The sequence below is a fragment of the Lepisosteus oculatus genome, chromosome 3 (genome assembly GCF_040954835.1).
Source record: "Lepisosteus oculatus isolate fLepOcu1 chromosome 3, fLepOcu1.hap2, whole genome shotgun sequence".
Taxonomy (NCBI): Eukaryota; Metazoa; Chordata; class Actinopteri; order Semionotiformes; family Lepisosteidae; genus Lepisosteus; species Lepisosteus oculatus.
Window position 1 is genome coordinate 33,307,652 of NC_090698.1, and position 25,097 is coordinate 33,332,748.

At 36.7% G+C, this 25,097-nt stretch overlaps 1 protein-coding gene across 3 annotated transcripts in view; it reads left to right on the forward strand.

Annotated features, from left to right (window-relative positions):
- Positions 1 to 3,610: 3,610 nt before the first annotated feature.
- Positions 3,611 to 25,097, forward strand: part of jak2a (Janus kinase 2a) — a 102,995-nt gene continuing 81,508 nt past the window's right edge. For 2 of the 3 annotated variants that reach the window (XM_069187132.1, XM_069187133.1), the window contains exon 1: positions 3,611 to 4,213. The gene's annotated coding sequence lies outside the window, so the exon portion shown is untranslated. The remainder of the gene's footprint in view (positions 4,214 to 25,097) is intronic. The other variant, XM_069187130.1, reaches the window with a different exon arrangement.

The following is a 25,097-nucleotide window of genomic DNA, read 5'->3' on the forward strand; positions in this document are numbered from 1 at the left end:
CCCATTGATCAAAGGTCCTCCTGGCTTAGACTCATTAATTTCCACACAGCACAGAGGTGACTAGTGGGATTGTGAGCCACCTCTAACTGGGCCACAGACCAAGAGGGGGGCCTCCAGAGCAAGTTACACCTGGCCTTCTGCATATACCCAGTTCATTTATTAGCCCTGAGCAATTAGTTCTGCCCACACTCAAGACAAAAATCCCAGTAAGGAGAATAAAATGAGTAACTATGTAATACTATTGTCTTGTCTGCTCTGTTGGCTCTGAGAGATAAGAAGAACTTGTAGCAGGAATAAAATGGTCCTATCACCCTTAAAATTGCTAGGTGGCATATTTGGCTACAAAAGCTAAAAAATTTCCGGCATTTAGGGGTCACCAACCATAGCATAGTCAAAGTACATTATTATTTACAGTGACCGTAAGTGATTATAAGCCTGCTATTGTGGATTTTCTCTATTTTAAGAACACGTTTGCTCCACAGCTCCAGACTTGGGGTAGGAAATTTAATTGAATTTGTTCACGGGCAGAATTGTAGTACAATGGTTAGCATTGCAGCCTTGTAGTGCTGGGGACCTAGGTTCAGTTCTGGATTTGGGGTGCTATCTTTGTGGAAGTTGTGCATTCTCCTCATGTTTGTGTAGGTTTCCTCTGGGTGCTCCAGTTTTGTCCAACAGTTTAACCTACTGGTAGGTTAATTGGCTTCTGCTTGCTGAGATTCTGGCTCCCTAGCCACCCGGTAAACCAGTTACAAATTGATGGATTAATTTGTTCATCAACGCTCATCATTTGTTCATCATTTGTTTTCAGTAACCGCTTAATCCAGTAAATCATTGTTGTGAGCCAGTACCACTACCCTGGTACAAGACAAAAACATTGCTACTGTGTAAAACAAAGACATTGAAATGATATTTTAACAGACAGTACGACAACAGCAGACGTCAGTATGGAGTCCATTTATTAACAACCAAGGGCATGGTTTTCCTGCTGTAAAGAACAACGTAACCTATCCTTTGGGTTTTGTTCATCGCAGGGTACCACAATGTGGTTTATTATCATTATAGTAATGCTACGGGGTTCACGTGGGCGCCCTTGCCACGGCCGCATCAGGTCGGACCCCCACCGCAGGGACTCGAACCCAGGCCTCCGGCATCACTCAGGAGAGACCCAGCCAATTGAGCTAAAGAGAGATCCCCAAGGGTGGGGGGGCGACCTGATGCGGCAGCGGTCTGGGCGTCCACGTGAACCCTGTAGGGTTACATTGGTGTCAGAATGGGATGGGATAGCCCTTCGCCGAGGACAGCGAGTTAAGCGGGGGAGAGTGTAACGCTTACACCAATGGCCACCATTGAGCGTGAAAGCCGGCTTACCAGAGCTTGAACTTGAACTTGAACTTTATTGCCATATGTAACCGGTACTGGTACAATGGAATTCTTACTTACAGAAAGTCTCTCGATTGTAAAACAAGTGTAAAAAACAATACAAAGTGCAAACAGTGCATCAAGACAATGTACAAACAAACAATAGACAATGTGCAAGTAAACATGTAGACAGTTTGAATGTAAACAATACAGACGTGTAAACAATGACTGGAGATGTGCAATAGATAAGAAATCATAAGGAGGTAGATGGTGATGGTGTAGGTGTGGTCCGAGGGGGATGGCTAAATGTGTTCGCCAGTCTCACTGCTTGTGGATAGAAGCTATTGAAGAATCTAGTGGTAAGTGCCCGTATGCTCTTATATCTCTTGCCTGAGGGCAGTGGAGTGAAGAGCTCATGCCTGGGGTGGTGACTGTCCTCTGTGAGTTCTACCACGGCAGCGGTCCTCATTGAGCTGTTTAATCTTGGTGAGACTGCAGCCGATGATCTTCTGGGCCATATTGACCATTCTCTGCAGTGCCTTTCTTTCTCGCGAAGAGGTGTTGCCATACCACAAGGTGATCCTGTTGGTGAGGACGCTCTCGATGGTGCAGCGGTAGAAGTTCACGAACACATGTATTGGCAACCCCCATCGTTTGAGGCACCTCAAGAAATAAAGGCACTGCTGAGCCTTCTTCATGATAGAGTCAGTGTTCACAGTCCAGGTTAGATCTTTAGAGATGTGAATTCCCAAAAACCTAAAGCTGGTGACTGTTTCCACTTCCGTTCCATCAATACTGAGTGGGCTGTGAGTGAATGGCCTGTGTCTCCGAAAGTCCACTATCAGCTCTTTCGTTTTCTTTATGTTCAAGTCCAGGTTATTGCTATGACACCACCTAAGCTGTGATGTCACCGCCCTTTCCTGTGAATAGCAGGGCCTGCAGCCGCTGGGCTGAGGGGAGATCTCTCTTTAGCTCAACTGGCTGGGTCCCTGTTGAGTGAGGCCGGAGTCCCGGGTTTGAGTCCCCGACGATGGGGGACCAACCTGATGCTGCGGCGGCGAGAGCGCCCACGTGAACCCCGTAGCGTTACATTATTATTATTATTATTATTATTATTATTATTATTATTATATCTGACCAATACTGGAACAAAGTTACTGTGACATTCTTGTGATAAAATCATACGCTCTCCTTTGCAAGACCTATCTATCGCAAAAACGTCCATATACAAAAATTGTACGTGTGACTGAAACTTCTCAGCCATTGAATATAACGTAGACTTCAGTTGTAGACTAATCTCAAACTCTTGAAAGGAGGAAAAAAATGTGTATGAAATACATCAAAATGAGAGAGATCACGTTAAATAAAAAAAGACATTGAGACGATAATGTTCTCTTCAGATCATAAATGAGAGATTATTAAAATTATTAACATTTTAAATGTAATTATTCACTGGTTATGTAGCTGTACAAACACCGCACTGGAGATTGCGCTTGTTTGACTACATTCTAGTAATCTGAAATGACAAACTGGAAATCAAGCCTTCTTAAACAGTTATTCTGAAAATGGACATAAAATATAGTAGCTAATTACGGTGTTAGAGACAGAACGATCACGTGAATCTTTTAAATGTTTTACATATACATTAGTTGACTAGTTAAAAAATATTTAATAAACAGTGCCGCCCTGTATGTCATAAACATTAATGGCATTGATGGCAGATGAATGGTATCTGTAGATAAGTGAGGTATGGCTTCTTTTTTAATACCGTCAAGAAATAAGGATTCACTCTTGTAATTTTTTCTTACCTATTTTTTTACAAGATCCAGTTGCACAACGTCTACTGGCTAACAAGTGTTCTGGACCCAGGCGAGGTTAATTTGATATTACAACAGGCTCAGACACCAATGGGTGTCCTTACTCCTAAGAAACTACCCAGGGTGTCCACAGAAACGAAGCAAAACTTAACTCTTCAGCTGTACGTAATAAATTGATCGAATCACACTGAATGTTGACGTGTGGTTTAAAATTGTATAATTTACAGGAGCGTTATTTAGAAATCTAAATCTACAATATTGTATAAAGATCATTTCGATTATATTTATAAAATTGTGTCACGATAACCAAAAAGCCCCCTGTTACTATAATAAAAATAAATAACGAAGTTATTACGTTCTTTTCCAGGCTGCATTGCCCCTTAGGTCTACACGGGCTAGCAGTATTGTGACAACAGATAGACTCCACCTACAGAAGCGCTTGTCCGTCATCCTTCAGATACTACGGTTGTTGCTTAGTATTAATGGCTCAACAGCGCGTACGGTTTGTGTGCTAAGCTGTAGGAGACAGTTCTTCATAACAAATAAACACACATAAGTGTACAAAAAAGTATTTTCCACTTTCGTTGTTCGTGTATTTGACCACCGAGGCAAGTCTGCGGTGGAGAATAGGCGAGCGCCCCGGGCTGCTTCACTCCCCGAGCGCTGCTGGAGACTCGGGGAGCCCTGCGCGCTGTCTGCGGGTTCCGGGAAACTTCGCGGTGGCCGCTGTTGGATGGAGTCAGAAGCGCTGGTGTTTCCACTTGGTTTTATTTTTGGGTTCTACTTCGGAGGAGGAGCGTTGTGTCCAAATAAATAAAAGTCAATCTGGAAGAGGAGGAAGCGCGATGGTTTCTGTTTTGGTCGCAGAGTGAACAAGGTTTCGTTCATTTTACATTAAGTCGTGGCGCGATATATCAAGGACGTGTATTCAGATACATTCAGTTAAAATAAACATAAATCATAAACACGTCAGTCGTACTGGAGTGAAAAGAAAAAAGGAAAATTGTTTCAGATTGGAAACGAAAAACAACGACTGAGTAAGTACTAAAACTGTTTTATCTCATTATTATTGAGCTGTTTGTGTCATGTTAGCACTGGTTTTATTTTGTAACTTTTCCAGGATCTCGGCGATTTACCAGCAACACCAACACTAAAGACACCATGTACAGTACCAGCTAATGTTGTTGGTTTCTTTTGCTAGTTAAAACTACAGTATTTTCTAATAATGGGAATTTTGATGGTATAGTACGGTGATACTGCAGTTTTAACTCGCGCTAAGTTTTTATTTTACCGTTGCTTGTACTGCATGCTAAAAACCCTATGGAAAAAGTGCAGATAACCGTACCGTATGTTTCGTTTTCCGAACAACTTGCAACAAGGCCCCTGCCTTAGTGTCCTAGTTGTTCCGTCAGTAATACAAGTGTGAGTGGGTACCCTTTTATCTTTAAGTTAACTGTGCTTTGACGAGGGGCGGAGAACGTGTTTTATATTGCGAGGTTTGCGGAGATGTTTAAAGGCCATTTTATTATGATACTCTTCTGCTGTTTCTACCGGAAGTAAATGGCATCACCGATGTGCTGTCGGCCTAAAACTGTAGGGAAAGAGGAAAAAAAATTGAACTTCGCAGTTTTTAGTTTACTTGTAATGGTCATTCAGAGGCGTTTTGCTGAAGATATTTTAAATAAAAAATGAACGTCTTGCTTTTGGATTATGTACACACAAGCCCGACCTCCTAAATTCACCTTTATTATGTCGTTGAATTGAAAAGTGATAGAACCATATTTGCTCTAATTTTCCATTGGGAGTTTTCAGGTTTTAATATTTTACTTCTTTAAATGACTCATGTGGAGCAAAATCGACTCTAGAAACAACTCGGCACTGTCAAGAATTTAGCTGTACTAAAGCTTTTGCTGGAATCACTATGTAACAGTTACTAGTGTGGCGGTAAAAAGAGGTAATTTCTCTGTATAACGAGTTGTTTTACTCTCTTGGCATTATAACTACCTACAGACTAAGGTTTTGTTTACACTGTTTTTGTAGTGGAGTTTTTCCTTACGTTTGGTAACTGGGTTTAATATTTTGAGCTTAGAGCAAAATTTGGTTCTCCGAGTTTGTCTCTGTTTTAGAACATAAGAACAGTAACAAATAAGAGGAAGTCATTCACCTCGTCTAGCCTGTTTGGTGGTTAGCTACTTAATCCAAGGCATGTTTTTGGAAGAAGCCAGGATATTGGCTTCAACAACATGGATGGGTAGCTTGCTTTCTGTTCCCACAACATTTTGGGTAAAGACGTGCTTCCTGACCTGAGTTCTAAATGTACTTTCACATTGTTTCCACTTGTGTTGACTGCTTTGTGTATCAGTGATTATTCTGAAGACATCTGCTCATTTGACTGTGTCAGTGTCCTAATGGGTTTTGAATATTTGTATTATGTCCCCTCACAAAATGGTTCTAAAATGGTTCAATCCCTTCATCCTGCTATTGTAGGACATTTTCTTATGAATCAGAATGTATTTGGTTGCTCTTCTCTGGACTGATAAAAGAGCAGCAATATATTTTCTAGAGTCTGGTGACCAAAATGAAATGCATTATTTAAAATGAGGCTTTTGAGTGCACAATACAATTTTAACAACATCCCTTGATTTAAATTTTAAACCTTCTTACTGTATATCTCTAGATCTGGTTAACCTTTTTAATTGCTTCCCTACATTGTCTAGAGGATGTAAATGATGTGTCAACATAAACTGTGGTTCCTATTTTTGTAGATATTGTTAGTTTTTTGCACTTGGCTACTTTAAATGTCATTTTCCAGTTGTACTTGAAATACTATTGGAAATTAATTGACAGACATTCATGACATATTCAGCAAAGATGGCCACATGGTTTTTCAGTAGTTACTACTTTTGTAAATATGTCTGTCTGCCTCTACAGTAAGTACTAAATTCTATGTTAGCTAATGTTGTAATGAAATGTAAATGTCTCTGAGAGATGATAAAATTTGTCATTTTTGCATCTGAAGTAAATTGAAGGAGAGTGGGACTGGGAAGATAATTAGATTGGACTGAATGTAGCTGCTGAGAACGCTGAAATATTCATCTGAATTATCAAGAAAATGGTTTTTGACCTTTATGCTTTGCTCTGATCTGTCATTGTTGGTCACTTTCTCTAAAAGTGCTGCTTGGTTTTTGCTTTCTTGTTTTATTAAAACAGATATATTTGTACTGTACTCTGTCTTTCACTGGTATTAAAAGTCAAGTTCTTGCTAGTTCTGCTTTAGTTGTGCTTGATTTATTTGATGGAGGTGATCTGTTGAACAGGTCTGTGTGTCAGCAAGTCAGTCTTACCATAGCTCTGCCTTGCGTCACTGGACAGAGAGATGTAAAAACTGATTTGTTGCCTTAGGATCAAAAGTAGATATGAATAAGACCTTGTGATGTTCACTGATTATCAATGGTCCTTGCTAAAGCATGGGTTCAGTAGTTTTTTGTGGTAATTTAGTTGTATTACAAGGCAAAAATAGGATTATAGAACAAAGATTACAAAGAGTTAACATTATAGATAACCACCCTCCCAAAATCTCTCAGCCAAATCATTTGCTGGTATGCAACTAAAGACGTTATAATGAAGGAAGAATTGTGTATCAAGCAAGTGGTGCAATAGCAGACCTGTTTCAATGAAGCCATTAATCATCCTTGGCTTTTAAAATTCAAGTGGGCGTAGGTGTGGAATCTGAAAGCAGTTGAACGTCAGTCAGGTCTCCAAAAGACAGTATGCAAGTCTTCCATCACAACACTTTCCAACATTAAGCTGTTGAGAGGCTGACCAAAAACATATTGACAAAACCTGTTTCTAATCATCCAGCAAGGCAGAATCTCTAGGAATCAATAAAATAATTTGGACAAATACATCTTACAGTAGTTACTTGATCTTCTTGCAAACTAACTGAATATGTTTGGCTTTTAAACATTTTTTTCAAACTTGATTAGGGCTCTCTATTACAGTTTGTACCAATCTAATCAGAATGTGTTTCAGCTCTTACCAGAACAGTTATCAGTGGGACAATTGATGTTGCAAGCAGTGACAAAGGAGAATTATTCCTGTTGTATTCTAGTAATAGAATAGATGGCATATACTGTAAAATAAATTATATAGAAAAGTACAGTATATGTTGTATGGACTTACAAATACTTTCCTCACAGTCTGCAGAGTTAATGGAACTTTTTAAAAAATTCTCATGATTTTGCTGTAGAGCTACCCAATTTAATGACAACATTATTTGTAGTTAAATCATAAAATGATTTAGAACAATTTGAAGACTTTGACCCAAAATAATGTCGCAGCCTGACATAAGGGTATAAGGAAATGGATCAAGCATTTGCTTTGCTTCGTCCTTCGTGGGCTTTTTCTTTCTGGTGTGTTGTAAATGAATCAAATGAAATGACAGAGGGAGACCAATTTATAGGTTACTGCTTCTTAGAATGTGTTACAGGCTTAATGATGTGGACTATTAACTGTGGGTAATATACAGATACATGGAAAAGCAGAAAACAAAATGGAACATTTCTGTTAGCTAAAGCTATTTAACAGCTAGCCTAGGCAAAGGTTATAGAGTGGTAAAGTGGAGTGATAAAGGGGGTGCACATAATGTATGTTATAAAACAAAGCATTTTTTCTCCAAGTTAGTCTTGCATGGTTTTGTATCCTGAAACACTACAATCATTTATTTTATGTTGTGTTTTAGTTTATTCCAGGATTCATTATTGTTATAGTTCACAGCTATGTAAGTTGACAATTTTCAGTTTGCCAGGGAACATATTTTTGCATACACTTCAAGGTGAGCTTAGGCCTTGAGTTTGCTTTAATTACAAACAGCGCTTTTCTGCTTGCTTTTTATACAGTTGGCAGAACACCTTAGTAGCTAATGCTCAGACATAAAAATGGTGTAATACATATAACTGTTCATCCTGTGCATTTGTTAAGACGTAGTACAAATTGTTTTGGAAAAAGAACAAAACTAGTAATGTAGGTCTTTTAAATCTCCAAGAGAAGACATATTTCAAAGTAATATGGCTTGGAAGAGAAAACAGAATAGTTTATCCAGTATGTGTAAGGTAAAAAGTGAAAATATTGGAACGGTGAAGTACAAGTTTTCATTTTTGCTTTGAACTATGTACTATTTGTAATACTAATGTAAGACTGTAGTACTAATTTGTATTTCAGATAATTAGATATTTATAAGGCAAAAGTGCAGAATTTCAGATGTTTTGGTGGAAATATGTCAGAAAAAAAATGTTTTTGTGTTTAATGACCTATATAAGTATTAGTCAGCATTAGTATTAGGACTAATTAGTATTTGGCTACATGCCCCTAATATGCAATTGCTGCTTCAAGTCTTTGATCCGTTGACATCACCAGGCTCTTGATTTTTTGCTTTCAGATACTTTGGCTTCAGTTTTGTGGGGTTTTCTGACTTTCCTCTTCAAAAATAAAATTAATGCTTAGTAGGATTCGTATCAGGGGAGTGACTTGGCTATTTCAAAAGTTTCCACTTCTTTTTCCTGATGAACCCATTGATTAAGTGTGCAGTTTGTTTTGGGTCATTGTCTTGCTGCAGGGTTGAAATACTGCCTGTTGAATTTGGATGCATTTTATTTGGCCATGGGTAGACAAGATGTTTCTGTACACCTCAGAATTCGTTCTGCTGCAGGCATCATCAGTTATATTGTCGATAAAGTCAGGTGAGCCAGTTCCAGAGGCAGCCAAGCACTCACATGCCATGAGACTACCTCCACCATGCTTTACAGATGAGGTGGTGAGCATGAGATGGAGAGGATCTGTTGTAGCTCCTCTCTTTCTCCACACTTAATGCTGTTCTGTCACTTTAATAAAGTTTGTTTTCATCTTGTATATCCTTAACATTTTGTTCCAGAACTGTTGTGGCTCATTCTTGTATTTTATTGCAAATCTTAATCTGCCTTTCGGTTTTTGTGCTAATGAGAGGTTTGCATCTTTTAGTGTAGCCCTTATTCTCCTGTCAAAGTCTTCTGTAACTTGAATTTAGATTACTTTCACCCCTGCACTCTGGCAGCTGTCTGTAATCTCTTTCCCTGTTATTTTCGGTTTTCTTCACATCTTTAATGAAGACATATCATGTTGTTGATCATGCAATGCAAAGGATTGTAATCCAGGCATCCTGGCCAAATTTCCCATTGGCCCTTACCAATCATAATAATAATAATAATAATAATAATAATAATAATAATAATAATTAGAATTAATAATAATTGCTTACACTTATACAGCGCTTTTCTGGACAGTCCACTCAAAGTGCTTTACAGGTAACGGGGAGTCCCCTCCACCACCACCAATGTGCAGCATCCACCTGGATTGTCACCAGTCATCAATAATAATCCCCATGTCTGAATTGGCTTCATTACTCTGTTCTCCTCTCCACTAATAGCTGATGTAGATAAGATCACTTTATTGGCCATATACAATTTCTTGTATTAGGAATTTGTCTTTTCGCATACCCCAACTTGCTTTTCATGAGAGACGCATGATGTGTGGTAAGCGTTCTGGTGCACCATGGGTTTCTCCAAAATCCAGGTGGATGCTGCACAGGGGTGGTGGTGGAGGGGAGTCCCTTCCTGTAAAGCGCTTTGATTGGAGTGTCCAGAAAGTGTAAGTAATTAATAATAATAACAGTAATAATAATAATAATAATAATAATAATAGTATTATTATTACCTGTCAGCCATTTGTCCTAATACTTATGTTAATCTGAAATAAGAAATTTGAACACAACAAACGACATGCAAAATAATACCCAGAATCAGACGTTGAAATTCTATGTTGTCTCATATTTTTCTTTTGGTCTGAAATACAGATTTCATTAGCACACAACAAAAATAACAAATGCCACTTCATTAGCATAATAGATATGCTCTTTCACTGTATATGAAAGATACATTTATTAAATGTTGGCAGTTCTCCAGTATTAGTGAATAGTCTACATACATTTTAAATAAAAGGTTTTTAACCAGGTGTCTGGGTTTGTCAGAGAAGAGTTGGTTCCTCTGTGCTTTGTACCATCACCCCAAGTCTTGTAGCATTAAAATCAGCAGGTGAAATGTGCTTTGACAGCACTTACAGAGATCGTGTTGGTCTGCAGTTTTATTTCTAATGTTTTATAATTAATTTTGTTGTTGTAGTGATTATCATTATTTGAACTTTATTGTTAGAATTTAGGTGTGTCCCCAAAATTATTATATTTGATGTCCCCCAGTTTCAGTACTACTGTATAAAAGCTTCCTGTATTAAAGGGAACAGGAAGGTGCTGCCATTGTCTTAACTAGGAACTATAATGTGTTCCACATGTAAATTACTTGAGCTTTCTTAATGTGAATCACTTTTAAAGTGGAAGTTTTCCTGCTGTATAGAATTGCTTGGAAAGCACCTATTTACAGGAACTCCAATTTCATTTCTGCATTTGCTTTAGATGATGTACTGTAAATGTGAAGCATGGCAAATGCGTGACAGCTCATTCATGGGAGGCTACAAAAAATATGTTTTCAAATGTTTTTGAAAAACAAATTTAGGGAAATAATAAAGAAATAGTAAAGCTAAACTTCATTAAGATTTGAGACTATCTCATTTTTAAAATAGGCTTTATATTCAACAATGCATAAATAATTTACTTAAGTGCTGATATCCAAGGCAAAATACACCCACAGTAGAAGGGCATTTAAATTGCAACATTTGTTCAAGCTTATTACTTTCCTTAGGGTTTATAAATATAAATGGTGTCTTATTCTAACTCAGTCTTTGTTTTTTTCATTATGTTTGAGTTTGTATTGTTAGCACTGTCGTCTAACGTGCAGTGCAATATTTGTGCAATATTTTTCAATTCATTTTTCAGCATTAAGATTCCATACGTGAATCAGTGCCAGGATTGGTTTACATTTATAAAACCAAATATAGTAATACAGCGAACGAGCAAGACCACTTAATAATTGTAGTTCAAGTCAGGAAAACTGCTGATAATTTATGGATGAGAAATGTACTTAAAGAACATTATTATTTGATTATCAGCTGAATAACTAAAAAGTATGTAATGTTTCATGGAGAATATCAAATTTAAAACTGTTTTTAAACAAAAATATTTCATCTACATGGCACTAAGAATGGAAAATGGAAAAAGAATGGAAAAATATATCTAGTATTAGCCTTAAGTACAAAAATCAGGACAGAACTTTTTTGCCACTACTCGTCAACCCATTGTATTATTTGTAGTACTGTATTACCTTTCCAGCTAGAACAGGAAAAAAATTGTCAGCACCTTGAAGTATTATTCAAAACTTAAGGGTGCTTAGTTTTTTCCTTATTACTAGTACTCAGTACTATAGTAATTGCAAACAACGACAAAGAAATAAAAAACTATGAAATGTGCTGTTAAGTTGCGTGTTTTTAGCTGTGTTTGTTTTCTGATTCTTGTTTTACTGTTGGTTCTGAAGATGACCATTGGGTTGATATTGCTTATGGCTTTGAGGGCTGTTGATAAGTATACAGTATAGAGATTCTCTTCTTTTAGCCTGCCTGTGTTGTGCATTGCTTTCAAACCCAGAAATTTATCTGGTTGCCATTTTCTGGATGGATTCCCAAGCAACAGTATCCTCTTAAGTAACATGGTGACCAAAATTGTGCACAGTACACTAAATGAGATTTTTCTAATTTATTGTACAGTTTTAATATAACTTTATTTCATTTAAATTCTGTGTGTTTGTCAATGTAACTTAACATTCTATACCTTTTTTCTCCAAAATGCCTGCAGATCAACATAAACATCCAGCTAGCTACTTCAAGCCCAGTGTTTCCTACTTTATATTTATAATGCAACACACTGCACTTGCCTATGTTCAGTTTCATCTGCCAAGTATCTGCCTAGTCCTAATTTTGATCTAAGTCTTTTTAAATTTCTTTGGCAGCTACTTTGAATCAGTAAAGGCAGCATCTTAAAATACTCCTAAAAATTATTTATCTAAAAATCCCCTGACAGACATTTTTTTTTAATTTGACCATTTCTCAGCTATAATACCCAATAAAAATAAAGTGTACCAAGCAGGGTTTTATGCTCTGCTGAGGCACATCTTTTACTGGTACCTTCTCACAGGTACAAGCCTCTCGGGATGCAGGCTTTCTCAGCCACCTTGCTTCTCAGCTCTGGAACTCACTCCCTCCTTAATCTCTTTCACAGTCTTTACATCTAGACTAAATCTGCTTAGTCTTTTTAGTGTTTGCCTTTTTGCCCTTCTCCACGTTTTTTATCTCTATCTTTATTTCCGTTTAATGATATTTTGATTATTTCTTTATGTTTTGCTTTCACCCTGTAAAGTGCCCAAACACTGTTGGCATACATGGGCACTGAAACTTGTAGTGCTCATGGTTTCTAGATCATGAGACGCTGTAAGGTGGGAAGAATCCTGGCTTGCTTGTGACAGTTGACATGTAATACAGTATATGTGGGAAGAAAAGTGTTTTATATCTAAGAAAATCAAGGTATTTATGTTTGTTTATAAGCAACAAGGTGCAGTTCAGAGAATGCCATATTATGTTTTTCCTGTTACTGTACTCTGCACTTGTTTTGTCCAAAGAGTTTGATTATTAATAATATCATAACACAATAAAATCACCACAAAAATAGTCATGATGATCAATTATTGTCCAATGCTTATTACAGACTAAGCTTTTTTGGGGGTCCTAAACATTTGATCGCTTACTTTCATTTCTATTTTCAGATTGCTGGAAAAATCAGCCAAGCAACCTTATGTGTTCATGCTTTGAATTGTTAGCAATGTCACAAGCAATAAATTGACAAGTGTAATTCAGAAAAGTATGTTGACAATTAATTATAACTTTTGATGATAGCACCTTGCCAGGTTTAAACTTTGAATATCTTTGTATTCACAATCTGAACCTGGATAATTGTACGTTTTCATCTGAGATGTGGTGCACCTGAAATTCATTGTACAGTTTTAAGATGCTTTTTAATATAATGCTTGTTTGGTTCACAGACACAATTGTTTCCTGAACAAAGTATTAGGAAGAAAATCTGAACAAGATAAAGAATCATCAGACCCACTTGGCATTGATCAGTTTATTAAAAGTGTTTCCAGGATCCAACGTACATATCCATGAGCTACAAAGCACTGGGAGACAGCTGTGAAATACTGGAGACAATCAGAAGCAGATGGATACAGTAGCATGTACAGCTGAAGTTGTTGATGCAAATTTCATCAAGCTGTCACTGTTAAAGTTAACTTAAAATTTTGGTGATTACTGACACTTGACACAATTATCACAACCCAGGATAACTAGTGTTGATCTTTACTGTATAAAACAAAATGGCGTAGCCTTCTGCCCTTGCTAATCTCTCTTGTATGACCTTGGTTTGTGTTCCAGTCTCCCTTGGTGTCAGGAGGGTGTCAACATTCATTAGTCTCCTTCCAAAGGAACTTTCAGTAGAGAAAACCAGCGGCTCTATAGATGTGTATTATAAAAACAATTTCCTAACAGAAATCAGGGCAACCTTTTCTGAAATAACCAAGTAAAACAAAAATACAAACCTTTGCTTTTTAGATACCCATGTGCAACATATTTTTTTCTTATAATGTTTTGAGCATTCAGTCTTTAAGATTTGTAGTTTTGTATTTCCAAAAACCGAATAAGTTAAGACAAAACAATGGAATGCAAGAGCATTCAGCAACATATCTGTTTTGTTCAAAAAGGCATTTCATAATGTATATTTGTTTTTGTTTTACCAAGTGGTTTCATCCTGTCCACCTAAGGTATTAAATAGCATAACCTGCTACATTGCAGTTTGCTTATTGATTTTTTTTACTTTGTTTTGTACTTTTCTTTAAGGCATGTTAGCCTGCAGCAAATGCTTTCATTGTGCATTGTGCAAGTTATGTGCATTCAATTTTTGCACATTTGTGTGAGTGATATCATCTGTCTGAATGAATTCTCTGACCTGTGTCATCAGGTGTCACTCCAAACAAAGACATTTTTTTATAATTACCAACCTTGATAATGTAGTGCTACATTTCGGATTCTACAGTACCTCATTTTCATCAGTCTTTTAAATAGGCTGTTTCAGTTTTCAATCAGAACTGTTGAATATTCCTTTTTTTTTAATTTAATTTCACAGAATAAAAAAAATATCAAACATATTTGGGAGGTACTACCAGCTTCATGGAATAAGCTTTGTGAAGCTGCCTTTCATCTTTAAAGCTAAATGAAATCTGAAACGCAAACAAGAACATAAATTGGGGCGGAGCGGTGGCTCTGTGGCTAAGGATCTGCACCTGTGACCGGAAGGTTGCCGGTTCAAATCCCGCGGCCGGCAGAGGAATCCTACTCCGTTGGGCCCCTGAGCAAGGCCCTTAACTGTACATGTACAATGGCAGACCCTGCGCTCTGACCCCAAGCTTCTCTCCCTGTCTCTGTGTCTGTGTCTCCCTGGAGAAAAGCTGGGGTATGCGAAAAGATGCATTCCTAATGCAAGAAATTGTATAGGGTTAATAAAGAAACATTATTATTATTATAAATATATGTACTCTCTATTGAAATAACAGTAAATAAGAAATAATAAGACATAACAATTATGTTTCTTCAATAAGAAGTAACAGAATAAATGTAAGAGGAATGCAGATATTGTACATGATGTGTTCTTTAAATACCATTTGAGATTAATTTGCTGAATTATAAAGGTATAATATTTGTCCCTCTGTTTAAATCATTTTACTAGAGTCCTTATTTTATTTTGGGTCTTTGTTTGGAATAGATTTAAAAGGGTTTTTGGAAAGAGCAGAAAACAGATGATAATGGTCTAACTGAAATTTAGTGCTAAAGCTAAATTAATTATTTGCGTTCAAAATGTCATTGAAAGTTTGTCAGGTGGAATTGAAGAGTAATGAAAGTTATGTGTTCTGTTGACCGTACCTAGTGGTGTTCAGAACCCTCGTTTATTTTACATGCAAAATGTTAATGTATTAATATCAGTGTCTCAGTCTTGAAAACTGGTTTTGGGTCAGGGTTCCAAACATTGGCTGGATTCTCCTCCAGCTCTCAGAGCTGACCACATCCCTTAGTACGGAATCAGCCTGTCTTATCTTGCTCACAATTCCCATCTGTATTTTCCCTAGCTGAGTGACCTTGATTTTGTATATAATTTGTTATTTTTCCATCAAGGATTACATAACATTGGTATGTTTTTATTTAGTTCCTTGCTTCTTTTTGAAATTTTCGTTGTACTGTCACTGTTGCTAACCCCTCCCTCTTCACCCGAGATGTGTGTGTTCTGCGTTGCTATGATAATAACAAGATGTGCTGTTATTATTACTTGCCACCTGGCAGGCAAGGCAAGACATTAGACCTTTGAGACCCAGAGATTTGTTGTTCTCAGTGATTTGTGAAAGGCTCTGTGGCAATTTAACAATAATACCTATTTGTGAAGTGCTTTTCCGAACCCAAGGAAATCTGTTTTGAGTGCTATACCAAATAATAATTGAATTCAATTAAAATTTCATTTAATTCAGTTGGCCACTAATTTTATCCTCAGTGCTTAAATCTGGACTTTCTTCTCTGTAGTTTAATGTATTCTACTTTGATTATATTGGCTGTGTCCATAGGCAAATACAATACAAATCCAATACAATCAATTGTATTGATTGTTTAAGTATGTCTTCTTTAAGCAGTGATGCTAAAATCACATAAACTAGACCCACAGTGATGGACACACCCATGTACCAGCTAGTGGTGGATGGTACAGTATGTAAAAAAGCAGCAAATTAAAAAAACTTTTGGTTAATTTCTTATGGTTATATATATGGTTATTTTTATACCATAGCTGTGAGGTAGCTCTTCTTCATTCTAGGGTTAATCACGTATTCGGCAGGGTCCGCTTGTCGGCACGCCCGTCTCCATTTGGCGTGGTCATAGGTGTCTTCCGGGGCGACGTTCACTTTCCGCATGTCTTCAGTGATTCGATCCATCCACTGCTTCTTGGGCCGCCCTCACGGCCGTCGACCCTGCCACTCCCATACGTCGACGGACATAGTCATTGAGGACGTGGTCAAATCCTGTTAGGCCAGGACACCACCGGATCATCCTCATTTCCATGACATGGAGGGCCTGCTCGTGCCTGGAAGTTGCATCCATACAGGGCGACAGGACGGACAACGGTCTTGTAAACTTTGGCGTTGAGTTGGATTAGCATCCGGCGATCGCAGATGCACTGTGAGGTAACTAATTAATGTTAAGTTTAATCTTTTTCTGCACCTGTCACCATGGAGAGAAATAAAGATGATTTGCTTTTCTTCTCCGAGACGTTTCACGCTTTGATCCCGGGACTTTTTACCTGTGCTTCTGAACTGTTCTGAAAAGCAAATGCAAAATGTAATTTAAGAGGATTTTCCAATATTTTAATTGGAGTTAGCAGCTCCAACAAAAGTTCATTTGACTTTGAATTTTTATTTTTTGGAAACCATTTATAGAATAAAATTGAAAGTAATCTTAAATTCATATTTTGGTATTATGGTGGGAGAGCCCCTGAAAGAAGCAGGTTTCTTAATAGGGAAGTGTTCCAAAACTGAGGTTTAAGCTCTGTGAAAAACTCCAAAAAGAAACACAGATGTCCTTCTGTTCTCATTTAGTTTGATTAGAGTATTACATTAAAAGCAGCCAAAGTGTAATATATCTTCCTGGACTCATGTTGTTGTGCATGCGATTTCAAATTTACAGTAGTAGCAACTTTATGATCTAGTATGGTTTTATTACTGTAATGTATTAGATATATTTCCTGCAGTTTCATGACAAAGATGATGTTATACTGCTTTGTGTAATTTGTTCTTGAAATTTTAGGTGGGTGTCAATAGCATGGTTGGCTTTCTGAATCAGCTTCTTTTAATCTTTAAAAAATAGTTAGTTTAATTCATTTCCATGCCTATTTCAAATATTTTCTGAAGGTAAATACATGAAAATATTAGCATTGTATAAACACAGACATTTGAAACTCTTATAGTGAACTAAAATCTTTACAGCCTAAGATATTTTAGTATGAACTGCTCAATCACTGAAAGAATCAAAAGGCAAACCAAAGCGGTTTCATATGATGTGCTTCTCACGTACTTAATGGGTCATTAATTTATATTAGAGCAGAGGTTTTCATTTGTGTTCCTCAGGGTCTCCTTTGTCAGCTGGTTTCAATACAACCTTATTCTTCTGTGGTAATTGGTGTCATTTAAGATGGTGTCTGGCCTTAGTTTAAAACTTCCCTAACTTAAGTGCAGATTTTCAAGCACCTTCAGCACAAAACTTTATGCAGTCTCTCTGAAGCTTAGTAATTAAGTAGATGCTCATTTTTCAAAGGTGACTAACTTGCAATTAACAGATACACGTGGGAATGACAAAATATGTCCTAATTCATCAAAGACACCTAAAAAGGACAGTTCTGAAACTTTCCCATTACTACAGGGTTGAATTAGGTTGACACACCTCTTGTGTCTGAGTTGATAAGCTATATCAGTATAATTCAAGACATCTGTAATACATTAAGCCAATGTCTTTTAATTAGTGTTTTCATTGTATTTGTATTTCTAATGTTAAAAGTGTCTGGAAATGTGTTTGTACCTACCTAAAACTTTTTGTAAAATGCTAGACTGGAAGAGATTTGTTTTCTCTGCAAGTAACAAACTCTAAAGTGAAAGTCAAAACACAAAATATTTAATCTTATTTTTGTGTTAGACTGTTCACTGATAACTGTGGTCTACAATAAAAATAAATGTATACTTTAGAGTTTATTATTTCTTATTATAAAAATGATTTTCATATTTATTAGGAACAGTAATAGAAGATGGCATGATACACACCAGGTCGTTACATTGTGTGTATAGTGTCTTCTTGATAAAATGTCTGAACTGTTACCACAGATATTTACAAATCAATTTAATCAAGTATTAGATAAAAAGTAAGACCTGTAGTTTCTTTCTTTCATTTCTTCTGATCAGCATATGAGCAAATTTTACTTTATGAGAAGGATGGTGGTAGTAAATAAACAAATGAATAATTTTCTTCAAATCAGCACCTGGAGAAACAGAAGCATCTTGAGGTGCACCTCAGCTGGATGGTCCAGCTCGATGGCCAATGAGATAAGGAGTTTAAAGTGGTGAAAATAATGCATATGCATGACTTTTTATTACTTTGCTTCAGTTAGATTGGAATAAGTGGGTCATATAAGTCTACCCCCTTCCAGGAGGTCTGGAGATTGCACTTGCATTTCTTTCTCCATCATAAGGAATTATTCATACTGTTCACGTATAATTAATTAACTAAAGCACTGAATACAAAGCCCTCACTTGAGTATTGTGGTGTAACATATGATGATTTTTTACTGTTCATGCCTGGAAATTCTATTTATCTTAATAGGTTTTTTGTATGGCTTTTTAAATAACTACAGCTGTCCATGTATACCTGTTTAGGAAATAACAAAAGAAGACTTCTTAGATATAGCTATTATATAATCAACCAAAGACCTCAGTTATTCTTAAATCCATTCCTAACCACACCATCAGCCTTTTGATGTTTTATTATATTGATTTTCAGTTAGCCACAGTAGTTGAATATGGGTCTTAACTGTATTACATGTACAGTATACACCACTTGTGTTGTGTTCAGACATGATATATGTCTCCTACAGACAGCAGGAAGATACACTGTATGTTTAATACAAGGTAAAGGTTTTCCACAAAGTATGTAAGAATACTGGAAGCCGTTTCATGTAGCTTCACAGACAGATTCAGTAAAATGCAATAGGGGATAGTGTTGTGATAACTTAAAAACAAAGCATCTGACACAAAATGTTGGATGTCAGAAAATGTACTGCTCTGAGAGAGAATTTGGAATCACTGTGTGATGCAAGCCTGTACAAATACTCTGTTCACAGTTCATCAGGGAAGATAATTATTAATAATAATTGCTTACACTTATATAGCTCTTTTCTGGACATTCCACTTGGAGCAATTTACAGGTAATGGGGACTCCCCTCCATCACAAGCAATGTGTAGCATCCACCTGGATGATGCGACGGCAGCCATAGTGCGCCAGAATGCTCACCACACATCAGCTATTAGTGGGGAGGAGAGCAGAGTGATGAAGCCAATTCATAGATGGGGATTATAAGGAGCCCATGATTGGGACATTTGGCCAAGATGCCAGGGTTACACCCCTACTCTTTTCTAGAAACGCCCTGGGAATTTTTAAATAACCACAGAGAATCAGGACCTCCATTTTATCTCTCATCCGAAGGACGTTACTTTTTACTGTATAGTGTCCCCATCACTATACTGGGGCATTAGGACCCACATAGACCACAGGGTGAGCGCCCCCTACCGGCCCCAGTAACACCTCTTCCAGCAGCTCCCACCCTACAATTCTTGTTGCATACTGTTCATTTCACATTGGTTATACTACCTGCATTACTTATAAACAGATTACATTTGCATTTACATCTGTGTTTTCTTTACACATCCTTTGACTAATAAGGATGTGTTACAAAATAGGAGGCCATTTGACGTCTAGCCCACTTGGTAGTTTGTAGATAATTTGATCCAAGGATTTCGCCCAGTGTTTACTTGAAAGAAGCCAGGGCATCAGCTTCAGCAACATGACTAAGTAGTTTGTTCCATACCTCCACACCTCTTGTGGTAAAGAAGTGGCTACCATTTACAGTTTTAATTGCACTTCCATATACTGTACAGTAGTTTATTCTTCTGTCCACTGCTTCATGTTTCAATGTTCATTCTCAGGATGTTCCCTGGGTTGGCTTTGTCCAGTGCCCTTGAGGATTTTGTATACTTGAATGCTGTTAATAACTGGAAAGGTTACATTTCTTGAACCTGTCAGTGTAAAACATTCCCTTATCTTTTAGTAGATATCTGCTTTCTTTTCTTTAGGCTGATTCCAGAGCAGCAACATGTTTTTTACAATGCACCAAAATTGTACACATTCTAAGTATGAATTGAACCATTTTCATACATTTCATCTACAGATTAGTAACTGTTCATCAGCGTCTGAAATCTGTTCTTTTGTATAATTAGTTTTATTTTAAAAAGAGCAAAAAGAAAGGAATTGAATGTATAATATTTACAAACTAAATATAACTTGAACTATGTGATTAACAAAAGACAAACAGAATGCATACAAAATGTGGTTTTGTAAACCACATGCTCTAAATTTCCTCTCAGTTTGGCGGTTTGAGTTAAAAGGTTTCCAGCTATTGCCCTATCAAATACCCCTGAGACAGCAAGTTCAGTTCTTCCGCAGACTGTGACTTCGTTCCAATTGGGCTTTTCATTTTAGTGAGATACTGCATTCAATTACTTAGTAGGACTTGGTATGAATAAGCATTCGGAAGAGAAAGAACTAGATTCTGCTGTTCAGTGCTCAGTGATCAGTCAAGATTATTAAATAGGTGGTTAGACAAGGACCAGGGCCATTGCTGAGAGCAGTATATTCTCTAAAGCTTTGTTGATTTAGAGCAGTACAAACCTGTTAATATTTGTAATCAATAACTATTCAACAATATTGTTTTGTTCTAATTTTGAAATATCAGCAACACATTTTGTATTAGGGAGCAGGTGTAAAACCTTAATAGCCTTTGGTGGTATTTGGTCATAGTGATAATTTTAAATGTGCCCTTCTCTTCGCTGTAAATTTGGTCTGATCACATTACTTCAAACTTCTGAACAAGAAGATTAAAAAAACATGCACAGCATATATGGCTTCACAAACAGCCCCAACCCCAGTCTCTTGCCGCTTAGAAATGAGTATTTTTAGAAGCTATATGGATGGCTATTGATTTTGATTTTTTAAATGATTTTGGCACATTTTTTCAAATGTCCAGATAGCATGCATATAATGCAAAATTAGTTTTGCCATCTATGACATACAATTTGTGTAAATAATGGAGATCAGTACATTGAACAAAAATTTGAACTATTTTACAGCATAGTAAAAAGTACACTTCAGTCAGCTGTAATTTGTTAAACTGTTACTACACTAGTCATTTTTATGTTAAAGAATGAACACTGGATCTGATGTCTTTAATGTAAACTACGGCACATGTTGTTTACTCAAAACACAAGTGTACAATCCTAACCCATTTCTAAGAAATACTCTTAAGGCCAGCAGAAGTCTGTGGTAAAATATTTTGTCTCACTTTTCACATTGCAATACAATAGTATACTATTCTTTGTATTCTTTAAATATTTTGAGACTATAAAAGATAAGAGCTAAATTTTCTAAAAGACTGCAAAGTGTTTCACACCACATGAACAACTCCCTATATAAACACTAGCGTTTAGACTAGCACTGGCATGGATGTAAAAGTTTGTGGTTACAGAAAATAGGCGAGATAAGTTATCAACAAAATCTCCCACACAAAATAAAGATGACATAAGCCATTAAAGACCTTTTGTCACACCATGTATTCAATATACCCGACCAATATAGATAAGTTTCACTGTATAGATTCAATTGATTATATTGCCTGTATGGTTATTTATATAACTGTTACTTTCTGTCAAAATTAAATAACATTAAATAAATAACTTATCCGTCAGAATTAAATAACATATACTCAGATATTCCTATACACTGTTTGATCTCTTCAAATATCAATTAGAACGTGAGAACATTTTAGAAAGTTAAGGGTTTATTTAAAGAACCTAAATATGCATATGATACAAAAATGGGTTGAGTGGCAGAAAAGGGAGCAAGGGAATTGCTAGAAAACTTAAAGATCTGAAGTAGTAGATAATGTGGCAAATTAAATTTAAACATTGATCTTTGCCAAGTGATCACACTGACAGTAGGAATGCGGGTGTTTGTCGAGTCTGCTATGTCCTTATATAGACAATGTGGCATTGGAATGAAAAACCAAATAGAATGCTTAGGTATGTAGCAAACAGTGTTCAATTTAAATCCAAGGAAGGTTTGTTTAAGTTTTACAAATCTTGAATAAGAGCTCACTTATTGGACTGTGATGGTCATCATACCACAAAGAAGATATAGCCCAAGAAAGATTTCCTAAAAGAGCAAACAGAATGATTCTTTCTCAGGTTATTGTTGTATGTAAACAGCTCAAAGTAGTTACATCTCTTCAGTATAGAGCAATGGTAATAATAAGCTCCTCAGAAGCACAGTATAGATGCATTTAATCTATGGGACTGTTTCATAAGGACACAGGCTAATTTGGAAACGTAAAGGGAATTCAGTTGGGATTGAGAATAGAAAACACTTCTTTACACCAAATATTATGGGTATCTGGACAAGGCTTCCCAGTCAAGTGGTCCTAACCTTGCACACATTTAAGAAATGGCCAGGTGAAATTTCAGTTTCACTTCACTACCCAATATCCAAAATGAGCAAGATGGAACTAATGGCCTCCCCTCCTTTTTTGGTCTTTTTTCATTTTCTCGTGTATTAGGAACTGAAAGTAGGAGTTACTTTCTTTAACCAACTATGCATGCTGGGTCCCTTACACTTTTCAAGAAATGCCAGAATGAATTTCCTATAGCTGCCAGCAACCAAATAAACAAGATTAAGTGAATGTTTTCTAATTTTTAAAAGATAAAACAATTAAAATAAAAGTTGTAGCATATGGCTTTTTAGTTTATCTTCTTTAATAGAAAAGATATTGGACAATCTGTACTATATAGTACTAGTCATAGACCCACCGATTGTTTGGCAATTATGCGATATAGATGAGATGGTGTGCTACCCATCTTTCATGTATAACTTGTGAGGGTGCGTATGTGTGCGAGCCTAAAAGCTTTTTCAGTATTTAACAGTTCTGTCTTTCTTGTGTTGTTCCCCTCAGCTGAATGTCAGAAATAAAGTAGCATGAACCACTGTGTCAATGTAACAATGTAAGTTGCCATCTTAACATACAGATGCTTTCTGCAGTTTTCTATAAAGATTGTTACATTCCTACTGTAAGATGAAAAACAAGAGAAAGAGATTATTGTTTATTTTTTGCACTGTAACCCATGAATCCAATACATTTCCTCATAAATGCCGAAGGCATTAAGGTCCCAGAGCAAATTTCAGGGTTATTGTTGAGCTCTTAACAAATGGTTAAAGTGATATTGACATGTGTCTTGCAGCAGAACATGATTGTAAAAAATGATATGTACTGTAGTCAGTAGCCTCAACAGTGTTGAGAAAAAGAAAAAAACAGACAAAATCATGAAGATACAGTTGAGTTTAATGTCAAAATATTTGCCATCTTTTTCGTAGCAGTGGTAAGCTGATAGTGGTTCATTTCAATTTCTAAAATAATAAAAAAATGAATTAGAGATGACAAGCAGTGCTTTCATTATGTCCTTGTAGAATTCTTGAAGGACAAGCTCACATACAGACCCAGCCACATGTTCTTTAAACACAGCTATACAGACACTTACACACATTGCAGACAGTCCCAGGGGGTGTCCTGTCTGCTGCTGTTTAGAATGGAGCATCCAAATAAGTTGCTCTTAACAGAGCTTGTTTTTCAATATCATAAACTGTAACACAAGATGCGAGTGATTTAAACAACAGCAGAGCTATCATTAGCTTGGATAAAGTGAAAACTATCCCACAGAGCATTCTCAAATATGTGGATGTGCTGGATAAGATTTGAATTTGTTTACATTTTAGTTTTTCACATATGGAAACCTTTAGAAGGTGCTTTAAATGGTAGAAGGCTTTGATGCTAGAATGATGTACAATAATAACTGGTTTCCATCATATGGTGCCAGCTGAAGCAGTGCTCATGTTTATTTGTCTGTCTAAAGTGGTTAAGACTATACAGATAGAGATAAAGGTGTTATTAGTTAACTAATAGGTGTTGTATCAAAGCTCAATATTCACCACAGGTTTAATATAGAAAGAGGTTCAAAACATAACATAAGGAAGTTTACTTTTTGTGAGCTTCAGGCCCCCATGTAAGCAAATGCCAGGAGCTAAACATCATGCTTCTTACATTTGGTCAATTATTTTACTGACGACACAAAAGATCAGTTCATAAAACTTTCAATGTCTGTACAATTGTGTGTTTCTGTAAGGTGGTTGAGAGTGTTTTACTGTGGCATGGAGTATTTGGTAGAATGGCCAAAACATTGAACACTAAGTTCAAAATGTACTGGTTGTACATTTTAGGATTATGCCTTTTTCACTGAGAGCATAAGTAGATTAAATCACAAAACCAGTGGGCTTGCAGTAGGTGGCTTTATGTGTATGTGTTGCTCCAGTTGCCTGGTTTTGCAGCAGCCAGGAATGGGTTATGTGTGAATGCAGCAACTCGTGTGAGTCTGTACTACTGTAGATTAAGGGATCTGTGTTGAGTGGTCGCTGCCTGGCCTGAGTGATAGGAGCAGCCCCTAGACAGTTCCAGCACGCAGATAAGCAGAGAACAACTGGTGGTTTTCTTGCTGTTGTGTGATAGCAGTCACAGAAATAAACAAGTGAGGGTGTGAGCCTGTGCTCAGGAGATACTCGGGGACTGGCTGTAATTTGTTCTTCCAAAAAAAAAAGAACTCCTTTATTGGCATAGCACTTTTCAAATGTGTGGAGTTCTCATGTGATGCATTCACCTGTGGCAAAAAAAAGCCAAAGTGAAACTAAAACTAAGACGACATTCTGCCCTGTGGGAAAAAAAAAACTTCTGGGTATTAAAGCTGATATTATTTTCTGGGTATTAAAGCTGATATTATTTTCTGGGTATTAAAGCTGACGTTATTTTCATGACAGAATGTCCTAATAATTCTTATTCAATTTATAATGATTCTTGGAACATGCTAGAAGTATGTGTGTACTTTTTGCTGA